Below are 16502 nucleotides of genomic sequence, written 5' to 3'. Positions count from 1 at the left end.
CACACAACACAGATAACTTCATCTGTTGGCCCCGCTGTCTCTGCATACCACCAAGCGAGGACCTGCAGTGCCCACGCGAGACGATGTGCCTGGCAGTGCAAAGCCAGCCCACGTGTGTGCAGATGGCAAGGAGCGTGTGGCACTGTGCACCGACAGCCCTTGCCTGCCCAGGACTGCGTGTGGAGGGCGTTCTCCACTGCAGCCCTGCCCAACAGTCAGTAGGGGTGTGCGGCCATGATGGCAGTAATGAACAAACTGCTGCTTCACAAAGATCTTGGCCCGATTAGAAATCTTTGAGTAGTGCTGTTACAGCAGACAGAATGTGATAAGTGCAAGTAGTCTCCTACACTTCACATCCTTGCTACTTCATTCTGGGTGTTGTCACTGAGCAGCATCTAACACAAGTTCTGCCCTGGTCAGCTGGCTGCCTTAGCTTGAGCCCTGATGGCAACGCTGTGACGTGATGTTAGTATTGCTGTTTTCTCCTCGTCAGAATACTCTGCCTTTTGAAGGAAGCAGCTTCTTGGTTATTTTGTTTTGTTGTTGAATTTTATTGAATTAATTTACAATATCTATATTCCATATAGTTATAGATGTTTTGAATATGATCATCTGTGGTGCTGAGAATTTTTGTAGAAAAGGTATACTCAGTTCGGAAGGTGTTAAAGAAAGAACCCCCTGTTGTGTTGACCAGTGATGATGCTCCCACCCCCTGACCAATGGTGGAGAGGAGCATGAAGAGAGAGGTGGTGCTGGGGGGATCTTGGGGCTGCTGGGCCTGTCATACTTTTTCCAGGCAGAGGTTTTACAGGTGTTGCCCCCATGCCGACCCTGTGGGGGGGGGCACTCCCACATCCTGAAGGATGGAGGAGAGGAGCGGGAGGGCAGAGTTGGTGCTGTGGGGGGCTGGGAGCTGTGGGGCCTGGTATGCTTTCCCCTGGCTGTAGTTTTCTGGGTGTCGGATGATGCCCTCAAACTGCCACCCTGTGGGGGCTGCTCCAACCTCCTGAAGGATGGTGAAGGAAAGTTGGTGACAGTTCCTGGGGGAGACAGGTGGCTGCTGGGCCAGTTGGCTTTTCCCAGGCAATGGTCGTCCGTCTGTTGGATGATGTCCCCAGGTCTATACTCTGCTGGGGTCGCTTCCATCCCCTGATGGATGGTGGAGGGGAGGGTGAGGGCAGAGATGGTGCTGGAGGCTGACAGGCCTCTCAAGCTTCCCTGAGGCAGTGGCTGCCTGCGGGTGACACTTTGAGGGAGCCACTGCCAACCCCTGAAGAATGGTGGTGGGGGACAGGAGGGTGGTGTTGATGCCAGGGTGCTGCTGTTTGGGTGCCAGCCGATGACTGCAAGCTTCCAAACCAGGTGGGTCCCTCCTGTCCCCTGAAAGAGGTGTTGATGCCCAAGGTGGATAGGGGCCACTGGGCATGATGTACTTCCCAGGGGCCACGGAGCCTGGGCTGGTGGGCTACGGGGGCTGCACTGGGGGCAGCTGAGCCCGACAGCCGTCAGGCCTGGCAGGGGCCGCTCTGGTGGTGCTCTGCGGCTGGTGGGCAGATTGTCACTGCACAGGCACCGGTTGTTTGTGCCACGTCTTTTCTGTGCGGCGCACTGAGGCGAGCAAGCTGTTTGTCCAAGCGTGAGGTGTTGCTGCGGGCAATATGCTGGACTGCAGCATCTTCAGCAAGGCGCCTGCAGGGAGAGAAACGTGCTGAGGGCACAGGAGAACCCCCTTCTCTCCTTCCTCACAGTGCATGATAGAGTCACTCTCAGCTCCGGGCCTGTCTCAGGCCCAGCAGTAAGAACATGCAGCAGGAATGGCGAGGCCAGTTAAATGTCTGACAGTGTCAATCTCAGACAGTGTTAGGCAACAACTATCTGGCTTCTCTATGCTGCTTTAACTAGAAATGCCTCCTTGCTCACAGGATCCCTATAGTAAAGAGAGGGGGCAGGATGGGGTTGGGGGTGAACAAGAACTCACTGGTTTATCTGCCTCCGTTGTCGGACAAGACGATAGCACGAAAACATTGCCATCAGCATGGTAACGAAGATAGCCACACCAAATCCCAGGCAGTACTTCTTGATAAAATTATTGTCTGCGGCATTTGCGTGTTCCTCACCATCCGCACCTGGAAAAACAATGTGGATCTGTTTCACCAGCTGCTGCTTTGAGTGACGTGGACAAGAACAACCACAGGAAGGATCCCGCTCCGGGCTGCTGTTGTGCCTGGTGGCTCAGGGGAAGCACAGCAAGCTCTGGAATGCAGGGTCTGTGCACAGGAGGTACTATGGAGGGTCCTGTTTCCTCTCCTTATCTGCTGAATGTGGTTCTGGTGGCCTAGTTCCCAAAAGGACAAAGTTCCTAAGTCCCTGGGAACTGGCTGCAGTGGGAGGGGAGCAACCTCTAACCACGGCCACGGAGCTCTATGAGCGGCCCTTACCTGGAGTGACAGTTGTTGTGTGCATGGCCTCTATTACTCTCAGGGGGACAGTCAGTGTGCGAACTCTGCCGTTCCAAAATGCAAGCCAGCGCATAGGTGCTCCACCTGTCTCTTTAGAAAGGAGGTAAGGGAGTGGGACTGTAAGTAACTGCTTCTCATCAGGAAGATGGTGCAGTTTCTCCACATGTATTTCTAGAAATTCAGTTTCACAAGCCTTTCAGGGAACAGACGGAAATACACCTACCACGTGCTTTGTCCTTCATGATTTTCATTAGCAGAGGGGGCAGTGTCTGCAGATATTTTCCTGTTTCCAGGGCCTCTTTCTGTTTCTCAGGACCTAAACAGAAAGCATTAAGATAACTTTCAGACAAACAAGATATTAAACTGAACGGTCTTTTCAGTGAAGTCAGTAACGACAACAGCCACCCCTGGGATGCCTGTGGGGTTCCAGCACAACTAAGGATTTAGCACGGCCTTCCCTGGAGGCACTTCTGCAACCAAAGAATGAGAACTTTTCACCACACACTGCAGCTTACCTAAACGCATAACGGCATCACTGAATGGGACCAGGGCATTGTGCGAGGGCAGGGCACACACACACAGGTGTGCATTCTCACTCACACCTGCAGACGCGCCTGGCTGACATTAGGACTGTGAGCTGGCATCTCTCAAAGGAAGTAAAATCTCATGACATGGTATGCTGTAATTTCTCTCTTCCTTAGGGACCTGCAGTGACTGCAAGGGGCTCAGGTGATGACATGGCACTCAGACCTGGGTCAAAAGTTGCAAAGCTGCAGAGAAGCCAGGTGGGCAGTTGGCTGGCACTCAGCAGCTTTCCAGATACTCTCTCCAGGCCATGTAAAACAATCTTCAGAGAAGGCATAGAAGAACATTTGGCCCCTCAAGGTTTTTTTAGTGGGGAGATCTCTGATGTATGGAGACAAAGTCAACGGGATGCTGGGAGCATGCAGCACCCAAGAAACAGTGACTACCCAAGCTTCTCATGGAGAAGAAATCACCAGGCAGTGAAAAGATGAACCCCTCCTGAACTTCCACAACCAAATATGAGCAAAGATCATGAGATGAAGACTGGTGACTTACGTCTGGCATCCACCCCAGGCTCAGGGACGCGACTTTGCTTTCGAAATGCACCAAAGGGGCCTGCAGGCACAAGAGTGATCAGACACAGGTGAGGAGAGCTTCCGCTGTGCACTGGGGTCTGCCTTGTTTTTTTTCCTGCAGTGACCTGTGAGGACTGGCTGCAGGTCAGGGAATGACATGGCCCAAACAGCAAAGGAATAGGAGCAAAGACTGGCAAGGGCCGCCTTCCCACTGAAATGTGACAATTCTCCAAGTAAAGAAATACTAATGACTGATCTGTGTACGACCTTCAAAGCACAAAGAGACTTGAAAGACCTTTGGAGAGCCTTACGTACCCAAATAAGCTATTATAGCACTAATTTTTCGACTTCCAAGGAAACAGACACTCACAACTTACCTCGGAGTTTCCCCTGAGGCACAAAAGCAGTCTCCTTCCAGTCATCTGAGGAAGGAGTACCAATGTCATCATCTAGAAGAAAGAACAGAAGAGGGATGTTCCCATTGCATGCTGTGATCTTCCTCTCCCTTAGTGACAGGGAAGGGGCCAGGGAAGGGGCCAGGTAACAGGATGGGAGACTCAGGCCTTGATCGCCAAAGCTATAGAGGGGCCAGGGTGACCTGGAGCCTAGCACTCGGCAGCTTTACAAATGCTCGCTCCTGGCCACATGCAGCACCCCTCCGGGACCGCGTGGAAGAGCATACAAAGAAAAGGTGCCTGAAACACACTGGGCTACAGCTGGGGGTCTCTGTTGGGAACCAGGATTTTTCTATGGGGAGCATCAGGCAGCTGGAGCAGAAATGCTCATGCTTTTCCCAGCACACACCTTCCACGTTCTCCCCTGGGACACCCCCAGGATGAAGAGCATGCTCCACCCAGCCAGCGGCAGAGCCGTGGGAGCACAGGGCTTCCTCATGCCCTTGCCCAGCTCCTGTGGTGCTGCCTGTCCCCCTTTTCCAATACCCCCCCACTCCCATCGAAGGCAGCCTTAGGGCTATAAGGCACAGAGCCACTGGAACCAGAACCTGGGCTTCTCACTCTCATTTCCGCTTATTTTTTACCCCATCTCTGCCCACCCACCTGCTCCTGCTGCTCGCCCTGGAGCAGCACAAGTCTCCTGACAACACATGGCTATCAGTAGGAGGACGGCAAGGCAGGTGGGGGCCGTGGCCCCCAGTACTCGTGCCATGCTGCTACCACCACTGCTACAGCCACAACGAGTGCTGCTATTGGGGCACAGAACACCTAGAGCACGCAGCTGGGCATTGTGATCTTGTGGCACAAGGCAGCAATGTGGCAGGGCATAGTGACCTCACATCCCCAGGCTGCTGGCTGGGCCTCCCCACGGGCTGCTCCTCCTGTGACGCAGGGCTGCATAGAGTGGGTGCTTGTGGCACCCCTTAGTGGGTGAGTGCCAGGCTGCTGGGGAAGAATTACTGGGAGCGTGTCCCACTGGGTAGATCTGTTCCACCGCAAGGACCAGGCTCCCCCTGGGCTTGTTATGGACGCTGAGGATTCCCAGTCATCTAGAGCAGCAGGAGACCATGGCAGATATTTTCACCTTTACATTGTGGAAATATATTATTGTGGAATGGTTTGGGTGGGAAGGGACATTAAAGACCCAGAGACTCTGTCAAAGGATAAAGAAAATCGCTCCAGTGTTGTTTTTACTGCTTTGTGCAAATCAAAAGATTGCATTTTGTCTTTTAATGGCCAAAAAAGCCATTTCTTCAGGGACACTGTATTTGTTGTCACAGACTCTAACAAAAATGCAAACTGAGCTTTATCTGTAGCATCAATACTTTAGTATTTCGTATCTTGTATTTGACAGTTCCCTCTCAGCCAGTTGCCCGTGCCTTTCTCTCAGCCCATGAGAGCACCACTTACTGCCTCTGGGAACTTGGAAACTGGCAGCATGATGGCCAGCACACACACAAGGTGCTCGTGACGCAGCTCCAGACGGCTCTCCTGAGGCCCAGCTTCATTTCACGGCCACTCACGCTCTGCTGCTGGACATTCTGCAACGGAAAAGCCACCGGATGCAAATCCCATCCCTCACAGATGGTATCAGACCCCTGCTCTCATGGCAGTCACCACCGCCCAGCATTGGACAGCGCTTCCACTGCCCTTGCTCCTGCCACAAGACACCAACGTCTGCTTCTAGTTCGGCTCCACCATGGGATCCTGTTTGCAACAGAAAAACACACGGAGGCTGCCAGCCACTGCAACACGCGCTGTGAAACCCCTGGCACTGCTGAGTCCCATGAGCAGAGGAGAGAAGCGTCTGCCTGCCATGGACGGGCTGCGGCGGGATTGAATCCTGCCTTCCAATCGGGACACCCCCAGGGAGAGCCTCCCTGGGGACCCAAAGACTTACGGCAGCGCCAACACAGCAGGCAGAAACGCGATGTGCTCCTGACTGCCCGCACTGTTCAAAGCTCCCTGACTTGCGGAATCAAACTCTATAATCCAGAGATGGGTTATAAAGCAGGTATGTTTTATTCCAGCGCTGGGTGCAAGGGGGATAGCTCCTCCAAACTTGCACACCAACTTGTAAAACCGTGATACAGATATAGGTAAACCTCATGCATAGTCAATGATTTCCCGTAATTCTAACATGCATCCCTTAATTATAATACACATTCTTTATCATGCAGACCCCCACTTGTTATCGCCCATCTTGTCAGGGAGATGCAAATATCAAAAGAGGAGTTGCAACACCTAATCCCCTTCTCACCAGGTGTCTCAGGGAGTTCTCACTCCTTAATCTTCATCCTTCCTGCTCTTCCAGACCCACTGTCTCCATTCCTTGTTATTCTAACTAAATCATTTTCTGTAAACTACCTTTAACTATCCCCCTTTTAGCCCCCCTTTATTCTGAATTCCAGCAGAGCATCTCTTTTCTGCTTCCCTGTTCATCCCTCCCTCTCCCTCTCCCTCCCTCCGCCCTATGACGGCAGCCCTTCAAAGGAACCAACACAACCACGCCAAACCGCAGCCCGGACTCGTCCCGCTCACTGCAATCCAGACCCACTCCATCCGTACAAACCTTCATCCACGCCGTTTCTTAACCGAGCCTCGGCGCCACCCGGATCTTACAGCCAGCGAGCGGCCGGCAAACGAACGGCCGTCTTCCTCTTGGTGCCGCACAGCCCAGCACGGCCGGAGCCGCACCACACGATCCGGGCCGGGGCCGGCTCAGGCTCTACCTCCAGGCTTTTGGGGCCAGCCGGGTGACTCCGCAGCACAGCGAGACCGTGGAGCCGCCCGGGAGCCGCCTCTGGGTGCCGGCAGCGCCGCGAGCACCTCCCCTGACAGCCCCTCCGTGCCCCCGCACCCAGGCCCGACCCCGTTCGCAGCACAGAGCCCGCTCCTCCCGGCCCCGCTCATGGCCGCCATGGCCCGGAAGTGCTCTCCGCCACCTGCAGGAAGCACTTCCTGTCACTGTCACGTGGCTCAGGCCGGGCTGGGGCCTGTTGGGGGGGGGTGCAGCTGCCAGATCTTCTGCCAGTAAACACTTCTGAGCACCCTCTTCTGGAGGTGAACAGCTCTGGAGGAAGGTGCTTTCAAATGTCCACAAAGTGATGTTGATTGTCACTCAGTAGCACCCATCACCTGCCTCCTCCATAAATCAGTTACAGTCTTGTTGGTGAACCTGAAGACAAAAGGTCAGCGCGCTGGGACAAGCAGCCACACACCAGTATCACAGAGTCACAGAATGACCCAGGTTGGAAGGGACCTCATGGATCATGAAGAACAAACCCCCCTGCCTGGCAGGGCCACCAAACATACACCTTTACTAGATCAGGTTGCCCAGGGCCCTGTCCAACCTGGCCCTGAACACCCCCAAGGACGGGGCATCCACAACCTCACTGGGCAGCCCGTTCCAGGGCCTAACCACTCTGCTAGTAAACAACTTTCCCCCTAACATCCAACCTAAATCTTCCCTCTTTCAACTTCAATCAGTTTCCCCTTGTCCTGCTATTACCAGCCCCCTCCTCATCCTATGTGGAACACCAGTGCCAGCAGTGCGGCCGCCATTTTAGAACCCTCTCCACGTCACCTTGGTCACCGCTGCCGCGCGCAACGCACTCGCCTCTGACAGCTGTGGCAGTTAGCAGCCATGTCGGCAGCTAAGAGGGCTAGGGTAGAAGTTTTCCCTGTTTAAGGCGGGAGGATGGAGCTGGGGGCCCTAGGAGTGAGAAGGAGGAGGGGGCCCGCCATGACCACCAGGCAGAGGATGGGTAAGAGAGCCATATTCCATCATGCCTGGACCAGCCCCGTGACCACCACCCATGTGGAGCCTATGGAGGTGGATCCACCTCCAGATGAGCGAATGGAGGTGGATCCACATGCAGAGGAGCCCATGGAGGTGGATCCACCTGCAGAGGAGCCCATGGAGGTGGATCCGCCCGCGGCATAGCTGGCCTGGCACCACACCACCGTGCCAGGCCCCGCGCTGGCATGGTCACAGCTCCACCGTGGCTGTTCCAGGCGCTGAGCTCCTTACCCGCTGCACGGCCCCCGCCCCCTGCATTAGCTGGGTGGCATTTTTGTAACATCTGTTCCTCCTTTGGGCCTATTCTGCAGCCACATTCTGTGGGCCCCCAGTCCCATCTTTACCCTGTTTGTTCCAGTCCCTGTTTCTATAGTTGGTTTTTGGGTTTAGTTTAGTTTTAGAGTTAGGCGTAGGTTGTTGTTAGTGTTTTTGAGTTAGGCATAGGTTATTGTTTGTGTTTTTGAGTTAGGCATTGCTTATTGTTCATTTTTTAGTGTTAGGAGTAGGTTAGGAGTAGGTTTAGTGTTAGTAGTTGGTGTTTTCCTGTTAGGAGTTTGTTCCTCTTCATTCTTTAGTGTTAGGAGTAGATTGTTGTTCCCATAGTAGAGTTAGGCATAGGTTACTGTTGGTACTGTAGGGTTAGGCGTGGGTTCCTACCAGCAGCTGGCAGCAAACAGCGCTCGCTCGGTAAGCACACGTCTGCTTTCTCCCCCGGAGCCGTGAGTGCGACTGCCATGAGAGCGGAGGTCTGATGCCATCTGCGAGGGATGGGATTTGCATCCGGTGGCTTTTCCGTTGCAGAATGTCCAGCAGCAGAGCGTGAGTGGCTGTGAAATGAAGCTGGGCCTCAGGAGAGCCGTCTGGAGCTGCGTCACAAGCTTCCTGCATGGCCAGCGCAAGGTAGGTGTGCCTTACTGTAAGCGTGCGCTGAAGCAGTGTTGGTTAAGCACGGCTCACTCCTCTGTCTGCAACAGATGGGCATTCTGCGCGCTTTATTGCTGTGGCCGGTGTTGAACAGCACAGCAGCAGCGAGGCCTCGAACATGTCCACAACCAGGTACGTGAATGTGAGTAAATTTAGCTGTGTGAATGATGTTATTGTTCATATTAGTAAGGCAGTATTCACATGTGTGTGATGGAGCTCAGGGATAGGTTTATTCTTGCCTGGTAAATTTTCCCTTCTTTGACACCCACCCGTCCTCTTGCTTCTCTTCCCCTCACCTGTAAGTGCAGCAATACTGAAGGCTGAGGGCTCTTCTCCGAGGCGGGCGCTAAAGGGCAATTGAAATGCAAGTTTGTTGTCCCTCTTTGTTCTTGGGTCGGTAGCCCAAGGTGACCAAGCTTCAGAGCACTTCTCTAAGTCAGCCTGGAAATGTTTCTAGCAGGAAGTAACTCCATCACAGTGCCTGAGAGTAATGATGCCTCTTTTTCCCCCCTCACAGCAGGCAGCCTCCATAAGAGAGCAGTAGAGCAGCAGGCTGTCTGTGCTATGGCTGCTGAACTGCATTTCTGGCCACCTGAGATCCCTGAGCCCATGCTAATGAAGAACATGCTGCGCCACAGACTCTTCTACGGAGCCGTTTTGCAGCTTCTCTGTGCTGGCCATCATGCTGCCAGTTTCCAAGTTCCCAAAGGCAGTAAGTGGTGCTCTCATGGGATAGGAGAAAGGCACGGGCAACTGGGTGGGAGGGAACCATCTGTAACTGTTGCCAGCAGCCTGGAGGTGCCAGCTCAGTCTTATCCTGTGGCTACTGCTGCTCCCTATGAGCTGCCAGGCACAGGGTCCTCCCGCCCGTGCAGGGACCGCCTTGCAGGAAAGGGCTTTAGGCTCTGGTTTGTGTGGGATTTGGGGAACGAGACAGGGGTGGAGTTTCTTGTGTGCCCGACTGTCAGGAAGGCGGTTCCCAGTTCTGGCAGCCCAACGTGCCCAGCAGGGTGACTTGAGCTCCCAAAGCGAGCCGCCAACCAGTTGTTAGCTGAGAAGGTTCCCTGAGCGTTTCCGAATTGATTCTTGTAGGACTCGGAGAGTCTGGGGACTGAGACTTGGGAGAGAGTGAAGAAAGCTGAGGCAAGGCAAGCGCTGCTCAGCTGAGGAAGAAAGCCGAGAAGGAAAGCAGAAAGCAACGATGATGGCCTGAGCAAGAAGCTACAAAGGACAGCAGAACCACCTGCAGCGCTTCCTCGGAGGTGGCACCAAAACCTGCTGACTGAACAGTCCAGTTTACCGGCACAGCCGTGCTTTCCCTGTCATGGACGGTGGAGATGATGGAAGTGAACTGGACAGGAAGGACTTGTGCTGCGTTAGAAGCAAAGAGGGCTTCACCTGTGCAGGACTTGGTGTACGGCAAGAGCTGGAGACGCTGCGTTCCTTCAGGGTGTGTTTCTTGAGGTCCAGGCCTGGTGTAGGGTTAGGTTGAAATAGGGCTGGCTGGGACTGGAGAGGGAGGAGGTGACGTAGCCCTGGGGTTTGGCTTCTCCTTGGGTCTGACTGGAGGCTGAGTGACTGATTGCTAAGCGGCAATCCTGGGCACTGGGGCTTCATTTTGGGGTGTGGGCGGGGTAATAAATAGAAGCCGAGTCCTTTTGTATGCAATAAAATTGAAGCGAACTTTCTAAACCTGGTGCTGCCTCTTTCAGTAGCTGGTCAGAACGTCCCTCGCTCGGGCTGGCAATCACAGGGCGATGAAGCGGTCGGCTTCACGTCTCTCCCTTGACATGGTGCAGTGCAGGTTTTCCCCCGTTTCCTTGTTGGTCTTCCCAACCTGTGGCCTTTCAGCCAACCCGTAAGTGCTGGTGACAGGCTGTGAGCATCTCCTTGCTCTCTGAGGACTGACAGAAAGAAACCAGAGGAGGGGAAGCAGCCCGGCAGGAAGAAGGGTGTCCCGTGCTCAGCCCGTTGAGTTGGCCTCTCTTCCCTGAGGGTTCTTTCAGCTTCTGATGCACCGTGTGCTGCTGTTTGCCCTGGGAAGCCCAGCTGCACGCTGGCAGCCGTGGCCTGTGCATCAGCCTCCCCTTGAGGCCCAAGGAGTTGTTTGTTTTTATGTATTCAGTATTGGTGTGGCATTTTGTTGTTTTGTTCAGCTTTGAGATCAAGGGGTAATTTAACACCGTTGGAAGTAATTGGGGTTCAGGAGTAGCACATGCAGAATTTTGATCACGCAGCAAGTTGTGATTTCTACTGTGTTGAAGAACTGGCACACACATATACGCCTGCAGCCGGAGCTTGATTGACTCTCGTCAATACGGCCTTCCAAAGCCCGGCCCTGGGGAGCTGTCCAAAAATTTTCCAACCTTTTGTATTACCTAAGTTTATTTTAAACAGCCAAGGAGGAGTAATCTCTTAAAGGCTTTTTTAAAGGCATTGGACTAGGTTTTGATTATCACGTCTCAGGAAGCTTCTGCATTCCACCTAGTGCTAATGGGATAAATCAAGAGCAGATTACACAAGAGATTCAGGCCTTGCTGCCAGTCTTTTATGAATCAGAACTTTGTTTCATGTTGCCAGATATTCTGGTTTCCTTTTCAGGAGATTCCTTTGCTGTATATTAAGAAGGCCAAGGGCATCCTGGCCTGCATCAGAAACAGTGTTGCCAGCAGGAGCAGAGAGGTGATTGTCCCCCTGTTGTCAGCACTGATGAGGCCGCAGCTCGAGTGCTGTGTTCAGTTTTGGGCCCCTCAGTGCAAGGAAGACATGGAGGCCCCGGAACGCGTTCAGAGGAGGGCAACAAAGCTGGTGAGGGGTCTGGAGCACAGGCCGTATGAGTTGAGGCTGAGGGAGCTGGGAGTGTTCAGCCTGGAGAAGAGGAGGCTCAGGGGAGACCTCATTGCTCTCTCTAACTTCCTGAAGGGAGGCTGTAGTGAGATCTGGATGTAGTGTGTAGGTCAGATCTATGAGGCAGGAGCTGCTGTGGGGCAGATGTGGGTCAGATCTATGGGGCAGGAACTGTTGTGGGGATGATGTGGGTCAGATCTATGGGACTGGAGCTGCTGTGGGTCTGATGGGGGCTAGATCTATGGGGCAGTAGCTGCTGTGGGGAAGACGTGGGTCAGATCTATGGGGCAGGAGATGCTGAGGGGGTGTTGTGTGTCAGATCTATGGGGCAGGAGATGCTATGGCACTGATGTTGGTAAGATATATGGGGCAGGAGCTGCTGTGGGGTAGATGTGGGTCTGATCTATGGGGCAAGAGCTGTGGTGGGTCCGATGTGGGTCAGATCTATGGGGCGGGAGCTGCTGTGTGGCTGATGCGGGTCTGATCTATGGGGCAGGAGCTTCTTTGGGGCTGATGTGGGTCAGATCTATGGGGCAGGAGCTGTTCTGGGGCAGATGTGAGTGAGATCTATGTGGCAGGAGCAGCTGTCGGTCAGATCTATGGGGTTGGAGCTCCTAAGGGGCAGATGTGGGTCGGATCTATGGGGCAGGAGCTGCTGTGGGGCTGGTGTTGGTCAGATCTGTGGGGCGGGAGCTGCTGTGTGGCTGATGTGGGTCAGACCTATGGGGCAGGAGCTGCTGTGGGGCCTATGTGGGTCAGATCTGTGGGACAGGAGCTGCTGTGGGGCTCATGTGGTTGAGATCTATGGGGCAGGCGTTGCTGTGGATCTGATATGGGTCAGATATATGGGGCAGGAGCTGCTATGGGGCAGATGTGGGTCAGATCTATGGGGCAGGAGCTGCAGTGGGGCAGATGTGAGTCAGATCAATGGGGCAGGAGCTGCTGTGTGTCAGATCTATGGGGCAGGATATCCTATGGCGCTGATGTTGGTAAGATCTATGGGGCAGGAGCAGCTGTCAGTCAGATCTATGGGGTTGGAGCTCCTAAGGGGCAGATGAGGGTCGGATCTATGGGGCAGGAGCTGCTGTGGGGCTGGTGTTGGTCAGATCTATGGGGCAGGAGCTGCTGTGGGGCTGATGTGTGTCAGATCTATAGGACAGGAGCTACTGTGGGGCTGCTGTGGGTCAGATCTATGGGGCAGGAGCGGCTGTGGGGCAGATCTATGGGACTGGAGCTGCTGTGGGGCACAAGTGAGTCAGATCAATGGGGCAGGAGCTGCTGTGGGGCACACGTCGATCAGATCTATGGGGCAGGAGCTGCTGTGGGGCTCATGTGGGACAGATCTATGGGGCAGGAGCTGCTGTGGTGCTGATATGGTTAAGATCTATGAGACAAGAGCTGCTGTGGGGCAGATGTGGGTCAGATCTATTGGGCAGGAGCTGTTGTGGGGCACATGGGTATCAGATCTTTGGGGCAGGAGCTGTTGTGGGGCACATGTCGGTAGATCTATGTGGCAGGAGCTGCTGTGGGGCAGATGTGGGTCAGATCTATGGGGTAGGTGCTGCTATGGAGCTGCTGTGGGTCAGATCTATGGGGCAGGATCTGCTGTGGGTCATATGTGGGTCAGATCTATGAGTTAGGAGCTGCTGTGGGTCAGATCTATGGGGCAGGAGCTGCTAAGGGGCACATGTGGGTAAGATCTCTGAGGCAGGGGCTGAGGTGGGTCATATCTATGGGGCAGGAGCTGCTGTGGGGCTGATGTGGGTCAGATCTACGGAACAGGTGCTGCTGTGGGGCTTATGTGGGTCAGATCTATAGGGAAGTTGCTGCTGTGGGGCAGGTGTGTGTCATATCTATGGGGCAGGAGCTGCTGTGGGGCTGGTGTGGGTCAGATCAATGGGGCAGGTGCTGGTGTGGGGCTGATGTGGGTCAGATCTATGGGGCAGGAGCTGGTGTGGGGCTGATTTGGGTCAGATCTATGGGGCAGGAGCTGCTGTGGGGTAGTTGTGGGTCTGATCTATGGGGCAGGATCTGCTCTGGAGCACATGTGAGTGAGATCTATGGGGCAGGAGCTGCTGTGGGGTAGATGTTGGTCAGATCTATGGGGCAGGAGTAGCTGTGGGGCATATGTGAGTCAGATGTATGGGGCAGGAGCTGCTGTAGTGCAGATGTGGGTCAGATCTATGGGGCAGGAGCTGCTGTGGGGTAGTTGTGGGTCAGATCTATCGGGCAGTATCTGCTCTGGGGCACATGTGACTGAGATCTATGGGGCAGGAGCTGCTGTGGGGTAGATGTTGGTCAGATCTATTGTGCAGGACCAGCTCTGGGGTATATGTGTGTCAGATCTATGGGGCAGGAGCTGCTGTGGGGCACATGTGGGTCAGATCTATGGGGCCAGAGTTGCTGTGGGGTAGATGTGGGTCAGATCTATGGGGCAGGAAATGCTGTGGGGCTGATTGCGGTAAGATCTATAGGGCAGGAGCTGCTGTGAGGCAGATGTGGGTCAGATCTATTGGGAAGGATCTGCTGTGGGGTAGAGGTGGGACTGATCTATTGGGCAGGAGCTGCTGTGGGGCTGATGAGGGTCAGATCTATGGAGCAGGACCAGCTGTGGGGCACATGTGGGTCAGGTCTATGGGACAGGTTCTGCTGTGGGGCTAATTGGGGTATGATCTATTGAGGCAGGAGCTGCTGTGGGTCAGATCTACGGGGCAGGAGCTGCTGTGGGGTTGCTGTGGGTCAGATCTATGGGGCAGGAGCTGCTATGGGGCACATGTGTATCAGATCTATGGGGCAGGAGCTGTTGTGGGGCACATGTGGGTCAGATCGATGGGGCAGGAGCTGCTGTGGTGCACATATGGGTTAGATCTATGGGGCAGGAGTTGCTGTGGGGCAGATGTGGGTCTGATCTATGGGGCAGGAGCTGCTGTGGGTCAGATCTTTGGGCAGGAGTTGCTGTGGGGCACATGTGGGTCAGATCTATGGGGCATAACCTGCTGAGGGGTATATGTGGGTCATATCTATTGGGCCGGAGCAGCTGTGGGTCTGATGAGGGTCATATCAATGGGGAAGGAGATGCTGTGGGTTAGATCTATGGGGCAGAAGCTGCTGTCGGGCATATGTGAGTCAGATCTATGGGGCAGGAGCTGCTGTTGGTCAGATGTGGTTCAGATCTATGGGGCAGGAGCTGCTGTGGGGCTGATGTTGGTCAGATCTATGGGGCAGGAGCTGCTGTGAGGCTGATGAGGGTCACATCTATGGGCCAGGTATTGCTATACATCTGACTCACATATGCCCGAAAGGAGCTTCTGCCCCATAGATCTAACCCACAGCAACAGCTACCCCATTGATATGACCCACATCTGCCCCACAGCAGCTCCTTCCCAATAGATATGAACCACATGTGCCCCACAGCAGCTCCTGCCCCATAGATCTGACCCACAGCTTCTCCTGCCCCATATATCTGACACACAGCAGCTCCTGCCCCATAGATCAGACCCACATCTCCCCACAGCAGCTCCTGCCCCATAGATCTGACCCACATCAGCCCGACAGCACCTCCTGCCACATAGATCTTACCCACGTCTACCCCACAGCAGCTCCTGCCCTACAGATCTGACCCACATCAGCCCCACAGCAGCTCCTGACACATAGATCTGACCCAGATCAGCTCCAGCCTTAGAGGTCTGACCCTCATCAGTCCCACAAGAGCTCCTGCCCCATAGATCTGACCTACATCAGCCCCACACCAGCTCCTGCCCCATTGATCTGAACCATATCAGCCACACAGCAGCTCGTGCCCCATAGATCTGACCCACCTCTGCCTCACAGCAGCTCCTGCCCCATAGTTCTGACCGACAGCAGCTCCTGCCCCATAGATCTGACCCACATCAGTCCCACAGCTGCTCCCTCCCCATAGATCTGACCCACATGTGCCACAGAGAAGCTCCTGACAAATAGATCTGACCCACATCAGTCCCACAGCAGCTCCTGCCCCATAGATCTTACACCAATGAGACCAACAGCACCACCTGCCCCATAGATCTGACCCACATCAGCCCCAAAGCAGCACCTTTCCCAAAAAACTGACCCAAATCAGCCCCAGAGCAGCTTCTGCCCCATAGATCTGACCCACAACAACTCCTGCCCCATAGATCAGACCCACATCTGCCCCACAGCAGCTCCTGCTCCATATATCTGACCCACATCTACCCCACAGCAGCTCCTGCCCCATATATCTGACCCACATCTACCCCGCAGCAGATCCTTCTCAATAGATCTGACCCACTACTGCCCCACTGCATCTCCTGCCCCATATATCTGACCCACAGCAGCCCCAGAGACTCTCCTGTCCCATAGATCTGTCCCACAGCAACTCCTTCCCCATAGATCTGACACACAGCAGCACCTGCCCCATAGATCTGACCCACATCAGCCACACAGCAGCTCCTGTCCCATAGATCTGCCCCACAGCAGCTCCTGTGCCATAGATCTGACTCATATTTGCCTGACAGCAGCATCTGCCCCATAGATCTTACCCACATAATCTCCACAGTAGGTCCTGCCCCATTGTTCGGACCCACATCTGCCCCACATCACCTACTGCCCCATATATCTGACCCATGACAGCCCCACAGCAGCTCCTGCCCCATAGATCTGACCCACATCAGCCCCACAGCAGCTCCTGCCACATAGATCTGAATCACATCTGCCCCACAGCAGCTCCTGCCCCATAGATCTTACCCACATCAGCCCTACAGCAGCTTCTGCCCCATAGATCTTAACCACAGAATCTCCTGCCCCAAATATCTGACCCACATCATCTCCACAGCATCTCCTGCCCCATAGATTTGAACCACAGCATCTCCTGCCCCAAATATCTGACCCACATCTGCCCCACAGCAGCTCCTGCCCC

At 54.4% G+C, this 16502-nt stretch overlaps 1 long non-coding RNA gene across 1 annotated transcript; it reads right to left on the bottom strand.

The window, feature by feature from the left end:
- Positions 1 to 1106: 1106 nt before the first annotated feature.
- On the bottom strand, positions 1107 to 3163 carry LOC146756360 (uncharacterized). Its single transcript, XR_014937484.1, has 2 exons — positions 1979 to 3163; positions 1107 to 1689 (listed from the first exon to the last, which is right to left on the bottom strand). It is a non-coding gene; the product is annotated as an uncharacterized LOC146756360 (long non-coding RNA).
- Positions 3164 to 16502: the final 13339 nt, after the last annotated feature.

Source organism: Coturnix japonica, chromosome 27, assembly GCF_054131305.1.
Source record: "Coturnix japonica strain WE chromosome 27, WE-NBRP24, whole genome shotgun sequence".
Taxonomy (NCBI): domain Eukaryota; kingdom Metazoa; phylum Chordata; class Aves; order Galliformes; family Phasianidae; genus Coturnix; species Coturnix japonica.
Note: the sequence above shows the minus strand (reverse complement) of the source record. Positions and strands in the feature narration are given on the sequence as shown.